General features: G+C 38.1%; 1 pseudogene; it reads left to right on the top strand.

Moving 5' to 3' along the window:
- The first annotated feature begins 8,948 nt into the window (after nucleotides 1-8,948).
- On the top strand, nucleotides 8,949-9,733 carry LOC121104968 (annotated as a pseudogene).
- The last annotated feature ends 1,639 nt before the right edge of the window (nucleotides 9,734-11,372 follow it).

Below are 11,372 nucleotides of genomic sequence, written 5' to 3'. Positions count from 1 at the left end.
GTGTGTGTGTGTGTGTGTGTGTGTGTGTGTGTGTGTGTGTGTGTGTGTAGGGGGCAAACTTTGATTATTCTCTTTATACATTTTCAATCTATCCTTCTTTTTACCCCAGATCTCCATTCCTACACACTGCTAGAAATGATACCTCCTAAGATTTGAACCTCTCCTGAATTCTCTGAATCTTTTAATTAGAATCCCCTCTATGCATGTTTTAGTTCATGAGCTTCTCTACTTTGCCAAATCAGTGACTACTCTTTCAACTACTTTCTGTCTTCTAAAATAGTTCTTCAAATCTTTTATCAGCCAATGTTTCCTCTCTTGTTTTCATTGTCCTTGTTGGTCCTTCATTCTGATGAAGAAATAACTATGCTTAAAAAATATATTCCCATTTTTAATTTTACCATATCCCCAGAACAGCACATTTCAGACTTTAATGTGCATAATGATCACCAGCAGATCTTGTTAAAGTAAATATTCTGATTCAGTTGTTCTGGGTGGGGCCTGAGATTCTCCATTTCCAGCAAGCTCCAAGGTGAAGCTCCCATTTATACAGTTACTAATGATAGTCTAAAGCATCTTATCTGCCTCTATTCTTTGATTTTTCTTTCTGTCATGTTTAGGAGGCAGATTAAAGTTGTCTGGCTACTGTTGGATGTGCATGTGAGAAACTGAATTGGAAAGACCATAAAAAAACAGCCTCTTCCTCTTAAGGAGGGCGCATATTGCATGGAACACTGGGTGTTATACACAAATAATGAATAATGGAACACTACATCAAAAACTAAGGATGTAGTGTATGGTGACTAACATAACATAATACAAAATTATTATTAAAAAAACAGCCTCTTAACCAAAGGTACTTTTTTCCCCCTTTCAATCAAAGGTACTTCTATTAGGAAACTTTATCTATAGTTTCCAACACCCTGAAATGTTCCCACATGGACCATTATCCACATTTTTACTTTCAAATACACTAGACACCTATGGAAGGAATTTTTCTACCTTACTGAGATATAATGTACATATTACATTGTGTATGCTTAGGAATACAATGTGATAAATATATATATACAAATATATATGTATATATATATAATAAAATGATTACCACAATAAGGCTAGTTAGCACATCTATCACCTCATATAGTTACCATTTTTAAATATATGGTGAGAACATTTAAGATCTACTCTCTTAGCAACCTTCAAGTATACAATACAGTATTGTTAACTATAGTCACTATGCTATACATTACATCCCCAGAACTTACTCATCTTCTAACTGGGAGTTTATATTTTTTGACTACCATCATGCGTCACCTCCTCTCCAGCCCCTGGCAATCACCTGTTTCTGAGTTCTTCTTCTCCTTCTCCTCCTCCTCCTCCTCCTTCTTGTTCTTCTTCTTTTTAAGATTCCACATCTAAATGAGATCATATAGTATATGTCTTTCTCTGTCTGACTTATTTTGCTTACTGTGATGCCCTCAAGGTCCATAAATGTTATTACAAATGGCAGGATTTCTTTTTTATGGATAATAATACTACATTGCATATATATGTCACATATTCTTAATCCATTCATCCATTGATGGACGCTTAGTTTATTTCTGTGTTTTGGTTACTGTAAATACTTATACAATAGACATGGGGGTGCAGATAAGTCTTTGAGATAGTGATCTGATTTTCTTTAGTTATATATACAGAAGTAGAATTGCTTGATCATAGGGTAGTTCTTTTTTTTTTTTTAATTTTTTAAAGAACCTCCATAGTGTTTTCCATAGTGGCTGTACCAATTTACATTCCCACCAACAGTGCATGAGAGTTTCCTTTTCTCCACATCCTTGTCAGCATTTGTTACCTCTTTTTGATTATAGCCACTCTAACATGTATGAGATGTTATTTTTTAGTTTTTATTTGCATTTCCTTGATGGATTAGTGATGTTGTGTACCTTTTCTTGTACCTGTTGGTTATTTGTATATTTTCCCTGGAAAAATGTCTATCCAGGTCCTTTGTCCATTTTTAAAAATGAATTATTTGTTTTTGTTTTATTTTGTTTGCTATTTAGCTGTAGAAATTCCTTATGTATTTTAGATATTAATGTCTTATCATATATATGGTTTGCAAATATTTTGTTCCATTCCATAGGTTTCCTTTTTTATTATGTTGCCTGTTTCTTTTGCTTTGCAGAAGCTCCTGAGTTTGATGTACTCCCACTTGACTTTTTGTTTTGTTGCTTATGCTTTTGGTGTCATATCCCCCCCAAAAAATCTTTGCCAAGATTTATGCCAAGAAGCTTTCCCCCTGTTTTCTTTTAGGAGTTTTATGGTTTCAGGTCTTATGTTTAAGTCTTTAATCCATTTCAAGTTAATTTTTGTGAGTGGTGTATGATAGGGGTCTAATTTAATTCTCGTGCAGGTAAATATCCAGTTTTCTCAATGCCGTTTGTTGAACAGAATATCTTTTCTCCATTGAGTATTTTTGTCTCCCTTGTCAAATATTAGTTGGCCCTATCTATATGGATTTATTTCTGGGCTCTCAATTTTGTTCCATTTGGTCTACATGTTTGCTTTTATGCTAGTACCATAATGTTTTGATTACTGTAGCTTAGTAATATCGTTTGAAATCAGGAATTGTGATGCCTCCAGCTTTCTTTTTCTCGCTCAGGATTGCTTTGGCTATTTTTGTTTATTTCCATACAATTTTATTTTGTTTATTTCCATAAAATTTTGAGATTATGTTTTTTTCTGTGAAAAATGTCATTGTGATTTTGATAGGGATTGCATTGAATCTATAGATGGCTTTGGGTAGTATGGACATTTTAACATTAGTTCTTCTGATCCATGAACACAGGATATATTACCATTAATTTGTGTCTTCTTCAATTTCTTTCATCAAAGTCTTGTAGTTTTCAGTGAGATCTTTTTCCTTTTGGTTCAATTTATTCCTAAGTGCTTTATTGTTTTTGATGCTATTGTAAATCAGATTATTTTCTTTTTTAAAAAGATTTTATTTTTAAATAATCTCTACACCCAACATGGGACTTGAACTCACAACCCTGAGATCAAGAGTCTCATGCTCATCTGACTTAACCAGAGATGTAAAGGGTCTATATTCTAGAAACTACAAATCACTCTTGAAAGACATTGAGGAAGACACAAAAAGATGGAAAAACATTCCATGCTCACGGATCAGAAGAATTAACATAGTTAAAATCTCCAGCTACCCAGAGCAATCTACACTTTCAATGCTATCCCAATCAAAATCTGCGATGACATTTTTCAAAGAACTGGAACAAATAGTCCTTAAATTTGTATGGAACCAGAAAAGGCCCTGAATCTCCGAGGAACTGTTGAAAAGGAAAAACAAAGCTGGGGGCATCACAATGCCGGATTTTGAGCTGTACTACAAAGCTGTGATCACCAACACAGCATGGTACTGGCACAAAAACAGACACATAGACCAATGGAACAGAATAGAGAACCCAGAAATGGACCCTCGGCTCTTTGGGCAACTAATATTTGATAAAGCAGGAAAAAACATCTGGTGGAAAAAAGACAGTCTCTTCAATAAATGGTGCTGGGAAAATTGGACAGCTACATGCAAGAGAATGAACCTTGACCACTATCTCACACCATACACAAAAATAAACTCCAAATGGATGAAAGACCTCGATGTGAGACAGGAATCCATCAAAATCCTAGAGGAGAACCTAGGCAGCAACCTATATGAGATCGGCCAAAGCAACCTTTTTCATGACACATCCCCAAAGGCAAGAGAAACAAAAGAAAAAATGAACTTGTGGGACTTCATCAAGATAAAAAGCTTCTGCACAGCCACGGAAACAGTCAAAAAAACTAAGAGGCAGCCCACGGAATGGGAGAAATATATTTGCAAATGACACTACAGATAAAAGACTGGTATCCAAGATCTACACAGAACTTCTCAAACTCAATACATGAGAAACAAATAAACAAATCAAAAAATGGGCAGAAGGGGGCGCCTGGGTGGCACAGCAGTTAAGCGTCTGCCTTCGGCTCAGGGCGTGATCCTGGCGTTATGGGATTGAGCCCCACATCAGGCTCCTCTGCTATGAGCCTGCTTCTTCCTCTCCCACTCCTCCTGCTTGTGTTCCCTCTCTCTCTGGCTGTCTATATCTGTCAAATAAATAAATAAAATCTTTAAAAAAAATGGGCAGAAGATATGAACAGACACTTTTCCAATGAAGACATACAAATGGCTAACAGACACATGAAAAAATGTTCAAAATCATTAGCCATCAGGGAAATTCAAATCAAAACCACACTGAGATACCACCTTACGTCAGTTAGAATGGCAAAAATAGAGAAGGCAAGAAACAATTGTTGGAGAGGATGTGGAGAAAGGGGATCCCTCCTACATTGTTGGTGGGAATGCAAGTTGGTACAGCCACTCTGGAAAACAGTGTGGAGGTCCCTTAAAAAGGTATAAATTGAGCTACCCTATGACCCAGCCATTGCACTACTGGGTATTTACCCCAAAGATACAGACGTAGTGAAGAGAAGGGCCATATGCACCCCAATGTTCATAGCAGCATTGTCCACAATAGCCAAAGCGTGGAAGGAACCGAGATGCCCTTCAACAGATGACTGGATTAAGAAGTTGTGGTCCATATATACGATGGAATATTACTCAGCTATCAGAAAGAACGAATTCTCAACATCTGCTGCAACATGGACGGCACTGGAGGAGATAATGCTAAGTGAAATAAGTCAAGCAGAGAAAGACAGTTATCATATGATTTCTCTCATCTATGGAACATAAGAACTAGGAAGATCGGTAGGAGAAGAAAGGGAAGAATGGAGGTGGGGTAAACAGAAGGGGGAATGAACCATGAAAGACTATAGACTCTGAGAAACAAACTGAGGGCCTCAGAGGGGAGGGGAGTGGAGGAATGGGATTGACTGGTGATGGGTAGTAAGGAGAGCACGTATTGCATGGTGCACTGGGTGTTATACGCAACTAATGAATCATCGAAGTTTACATCGGAAACCGGGGATGTACTGTATGGTGACTAACATAATATAATAAAAAAACATTAAAAAATAAAAAGTCTATTGAAATGAAAAGATGCTCAACATCACTCATCATCAGGGAGATGCAAATCAAAGCTACAATGAGATATCATCTCTTGTCAGAATGGCTAAAATCAACAATATAAGAAACAACAAGTTTTGGTGAGGATGTGGAGAAAAAGGAACCCTCTTGCACTGTTGGTGGGAATGCAAATTGGTGGAGGCACTGTGGAAAACAGTGTGGAGTTCCCTCAAAAAGTTAAAAATAGAAGTACCCTCCAATCCAATAATCACACTACTGGATATTTACCCCCAAAATGCAAAAACACTAATTTAAAGGAATACATGCACCCCTATATTTATAGCAGCATTATTTACAATAGCCAAGATATGGAAGGAGACCAAATGTCCATTGATAGATGAATGGATAAAGAAGATGTGCTATATATAAACAATGGGATATTATTCGGCTATTAAAAAGAATGTAATCTTGCCATTTACAATGACATGGATGGAGCTAGAGAGTATAATGCTAAGCAAAATAAGCCAGCCAGAGAAAGACAAATACCATATGATTTCACTCATATGTGGAATTTAAGAGACAAAACAAAACAAAAAACAAGCAAAGGGAAAAAAATAGAGAGAGACAAACCAAGAAACAGACTCTTAGCTATAGGGAACAAACTGATGGTTACCAGAGGGGAGGTGGGTGGGGGTGGGGTGGGTAAAGTAGGCAATGAGGATTAAGGAGGGGGTTGGGTAAAACAGGTGATGGGGAATAAAGAGTGCACTTGTTGTGCTAAGTACTGGGTGATGTATGGAATTGTTGAATCAGTATGTTGTACACCTGGAACTAATATAACACTGCATGTTAACTACTGAAATAAAAAAAAAGTCCATTTAAGAGATAAAAAAATTAAAGGAGGAAGTAAAGTAAAGAACTCTACAAATCTCACCACTAAGAGATATTACTATTAAAATTTTGGGGACCATTTTCCCTGATACCCCTATACTTATCGGGCACTTCTTATATGCCAGGAATCCCTCTAAGAACTTTATGTATATAATCTCATCAAATTCTTACAATAGCCCTCTGTGGCCCATACCATTATTATACTCATTTTACAAAGAAGAAACCAAAGCTTAGAGAAATAACTTGCCTAAGGCCATGTAAGTAGTAAATTTCAAACTAAAATGCAAGCTGAGGTACGTCCGATGCCTAAATTCAAGTATTTTTTTTCTTCATTATATTTATTCTTCTAACACGTCCACCTTGATCACACCCACCTTGTCTTCATCCAGGTGTACAACATAGTGATTCAACAAGTCTGTATGGTATGCTATGCTCACCACAAGTATAACTACCATTTGTCACCATGTAACACTATTACAATACCATTGACTATATTCCCTATGCTCTGCCTTTCGTCCCTGTGGTTTATTCATCCCAAACTGGAGACCTGTACCTCCTACTCCCCTTCACCCATTTTGCCCATCCCCTACTCCCCTCCCTTCTAGCAACCATCAGTTTATTCTCTGTATTTATGAGTCTGTTTCTGCTCTTTTTGTTTGTGTTGTTTTTTAGATTATACATATAACTGAAATCATACACCTGTCTGATTTATTTCATTTAGTTTAATACCCTCTATGTCCATCCCTGTTGTCACAAATGGCAGAAATCTCATCCTTTTTTTATGGCTGGGTATATTCCATTGTATAACATACCATATCTTCTTTATCCATTCAACTACTGATGGACATTGGGTTTCTTCCGTATCTTGGCTACTGTAAATAATGATGCAGTAAACACAGGGGTGCATATGTCTCTTTGAAGTAGTGTTCTTGTTTTCTTTGAGTAAACCCAACAGTGGAATTATTGGATCATGTGGTATTTCTATTTTTAATTTTTTGAAGAACTTCCATACTCTTTTCCACAGTGGCCATACCAATTTATGTTCCCACCAACAGGGCACAGGTGTTCCTTTTTGTCCACATCCTTGCCAACGCTTGTTATTTCTTGTCTTTTTAATTTTAGCCATTCTGATATGTGTCAGGCAATATCTTACTGTGGTTTTGATTTGCATTTCCCTGTTGATGAGTGGTGTTGAGTATCTTTTCATGTGTCTGTCAGTCATTTGTATGTCTTCTTTGGAAAAACGTCTATTCAGGTCCTCTGCCCATTTTAAATTGGATTATTTATTTTTTGTGTTCTTGAATATTCTTTAAAAATATATGTCAAAGAAACATGAATTGGTTGAAGATACATATGCTATCAAGTGATGAAAATTCTGTGTCACATATAAACAAAGATTTATTCTTTAAGTATTCAATAAGCATGGTAATATCCTACAATGTAAGAGGCATAGTACTGAACACAATGAGCTGAATACATAGCTGAAAAAGTTATAGTACCTGCATTATGGCGTGGTGGAGGGTATAAGACATAGGTAGAATGTGATCAGTATCACAGAGCCAAGGAAACTAATAGTTCCAGGACTTCAGAGAAGAGACCACTCTCTTCTGACTGAAAGATTCATGAAGGGGATACCATTTGAACAACATCTTGAAGACATGTGGGGAGTGGCATTTCCAAAGGAGGAAATGGCATGAGCAAAGACATGGTTGCTGGAAAGAAATTTTTTTTGAGACTTATGATTAATACAATTGGATAGGAGAGGAAAACTGACTAGAAAGGTTGAATTATAGAATGTCTGGCCTTGAAGGGTCATTTGAGATAATTTAATCTGTCCCTCTCATTTTATAGGTGGAGAAGCAGGTAACTTGTTCAAAGTAATCAAATTGGTTTGTAACAGTTTGGCATTATAGCTTTAGAAGTTAGGTAAAAGATATTTCAGTTTTTTAAATAGGCAGCAGAAAACACTGGGGATTTTTGATCAGCAGGGTGATTAAGCAGACATAATGATAGTAGCTCACACTTATTGCATATTTACTCTGCACCAAGCCTGGGGCTAACTTGTATGTGATATCTCATTTACTCCACTCTGGGAGATAAATACCATTATTAGCCATATTTGAAAGATGAATTAAATAATGCTCTTTTAGGTTAAGTGAATTCCCCACGCTCACAGAACTCATAAATAGTAGAGCTGAGATTTGAACCCAATAGTCTAGCTCCAAAGTCTAAGCCCTGAATGACTATTCTAAACTACCATCAAAATGATGCTTTAAGAAGTGGCGGTAGGTCAGAGGATGAATAGGAATAGGAGAAAGAATAGAGATAGGAAGATCAGTTAGGAGACCACTATAGTAATTCAGGCAAGAGGTGATTAGGCCCAAATTATAGTTGGGAGTTATTGGAATGGAAGAAAGGGAGAGACCCAAGAAGTATTTTATTTTTTTTCTTTTCTTCTTTTTCTCCTTTTTTTTATTTTAATGTTTTTTTATTGTATGTTAGTCACCATAGAGTACATCCCTGGTTTTTGATGTAAAGTTCTGTGATTCATTAGTTGCGTATAACACCCAGTGCACCATGCAATACGTGCCCTCCTTACTACCCATCACCGGTCTATCCCATTCCCCCCCCCCTCTGAAGCCCTCCAAGAAGTATTTTAAAAGAAGTCTTGATAGATTGGATAAACTGTTGGGAAGGAGGAAAAAGGTGATTAGGAAACTCTCTGTCAAGAGTGTTTCCTTTCCAAAGGAAAGGAGTACAAGTTTAAAAACTACATCGATAGAAGTATAATAGCTAGAGAAGAAAAATAACAGGTTTACCTTAACAGCTATGATCAAGCCAAACTTAAAGCATGCAGTTCTTTTTTTTTTAAGATTTTATTTATTTATTTGAGAGAGAGAGAGACAGCTAGCAAGAGAGGGAACACAAGCAGGGGGATTGGGAGAGGAAGAAGCAGGCTCCCAGAGGAAGAGCCCGATGTGGGGCTCGATCCCAGAACCCCGGGATCATGCCCTGAGCCAAAGGCATACGCTTAACGACTGAGCCACCCAGGTGCCCCAAAGCATCCAGTTCTGAGACTTGAGGAGATTGATAAGCCGAAGCAGGTTTTAAAAAGGATGATTAGGCCCGAGCCTGAGCCGGTGCCAAGTGGGGTAGAGCCGAGGTGGGACCTGGAGTGGAGCCAGCTGAACCGGCACTGAGTCCCCGCAATGGCCCGGAACACACTGTCTTTGTGCTTCCTTCGGGTGGACATCTACCAGTTTGACGAGAAAAAATTCGTGGACAAGCAGGAGGTGGTGGCAGCGGTGGTGGCCTAGCCAGGCCCAGACCCTAGCAAGGTGGACGGCCTTCTGCGGCAAGGGGACATGCTTTGTGCATTCCATACAGCCTTATGGAACTCTCCCGTCAACACCAAGAATCAAGCCTTGAAAGAACAAGCCCAGCATGTGGTGCTGAAAGTGCTTACAAACTTTAAGAGTGGTGAAATTGAGCAGGCTGTGCAGTCAGAAATGGCATTGACTTGCTAATGGAAGTACATTTTTCAAAGGTTTGAGAAGCCCACAGAAAAAAGCAATGCCGTGTTACTCCAGTAACACGTGGAGTTAAGTAGCATGAAAAGGATTATTTATTTTTTGTGTTCCTGAATACATTTTTTGTGTCCAAAAAATTCATGAAAAAGCATTAGCAGTAGGAGGAGTAGGCTCCATTATAAGAGTTCTTACAGCAAGAAAGATTGTTTAAAAAAAAATAAAAGGACTCATGTTACTTTGAGGAGAATTTTGGATGCACAGGCTGATGAAGAAGAGATTGGCAATGGACCATCTTCCTAGGAACTCCCAACTAAACTATTTCAGGACATGCATCCATTGAAGTGTATTTTATTTCCATGGTGGAGGGAAAAATCATGTTTCCTAAATCCTTTGCAGGATCTGATAGTCTATGCCTTTGTCCATGAGTAACACAGAACTGACATTGTAACTGTCTACTGAAGTGGCTGGCCAGTATTGGTTGAGTACACCTGTGTGCTCTGCTTATTTCAAATGGGGGAGGGACGATTTGGGCAGGTACAGATCCAAGGGCTGTGGTAAAGGGAGAGCTTGTTTTTTTGAAGTAAAACTTCGAGGGTTTGTACAGACATCCTGTCTTCCCAGAGAAGACAGGCTTTCTTGGATTCATTGTAAACTGCTTGCTACATCAATAAAGCTTTTGGCTTATTAGTTTAAAAAAAAAGGATGACTAGGATGGCAAAAGGAGTTGATGGCTATCAGTCATAGGAATAGGGCTGACTAGCTTGGAGAAGAGAAGGCACAGGGATGGTCATGATAACTGTCCTCAGACATCTGAAAGACTGTCATACAGAAGTAAACAGATTCCATTTGTAAGGTATCATGAAGCAGAAGCAGGGCCGATTGGTAGAAGAAATCAGGAGAGAGATTTTGGGCACAATATAAGGAAGAAATATACAGAAATGGGAACTCTGCTGATAGAGAAAGGTACAGTGAAAGATGTTGGTGGAATGAATGCCTTGGGAAAGGTTGTTAGTTTGGCTCTGGCTCTGGAATGGTCCTAGAATCACCTAATGACAATTTGTTGAGAATGCTGGAAAGGAGATTCAAGTAATACGTGGCTAGACAAGGTGAATTTTAAGGGTTCTTCCACCACTGAGATTCTTTGGAATTGTGGTTGGAAAAAGTTTGAGAACCTAAAACTATAGCAGCTATTTGTTCTCAAGCATAATGAACTAAAGCTTCCAGTGGAATCATGGACCAAGTCTCTGGAAAGACAGCAAATCTATTACATATGTATAGTCCTGAAATTGAAAAGATATAACTCAGGAAGATGCTTTCCAGTGACTGAAAGGTGTGCCCAGAAAAGAATGGTGCTACTCTAGATTCAGTCTCTGATTTGGTCAAAGTCATTTCTAGAGGATGGCAAAATGAGTTGACTCTTGGATCTTATTTTTGGGAGTGCTTCAGTGGCTGCACATAGAAACAAGGAGCTGAAACTATTCAGTGACTCACACAGCAAAAGGTAGAAAGAGGTGCAAATATATCCAATTGCTACAAAACTATTTTACTTCCAACAGTATGCAAAGTTAGGACTAGGGCAGGTGGTCTGGGTATAACACTTTCCTGCCTTTTCCCCATCTCTTCTCAGACTGTGCCAACTCTTCACCTTTAAAGCAGGGGAGTGCTTGTACACATATTTTGATTTACCTCAGTTCTTACCCTTAAGTTGGTTGTTCCATACCTTCTTTTGACCTCAAAAATGGTCAGAATCATAATGATCTTTGCAGGAGTAATTTGCTGCTTGGTTCATGGACTTCTCTGGAGCAATGATGATAAATAGGTTTTATATTTGGGGCCAGTTCCGATTGGATAGTAATGCCTGCATAGGGCCCTGCAAGGAGAAG

Source organism: Ursus maritimus (assembly GCF_017311325.1).
Source record: "Ursus maritimus isolate PB19 chromosome X unlocalized genomic scaffold, ASM1731132v1 scaffold_X1, whole genome shotgun sequence".
NCBI lineage: Eukaryota > Metazoa > Chordata > Mammalia > Carnivora > Ursidae > Ursus > Ursus maritimus.
This window is presented reverse-complemented; position numbering and strand designations above follow the sequence as displayed.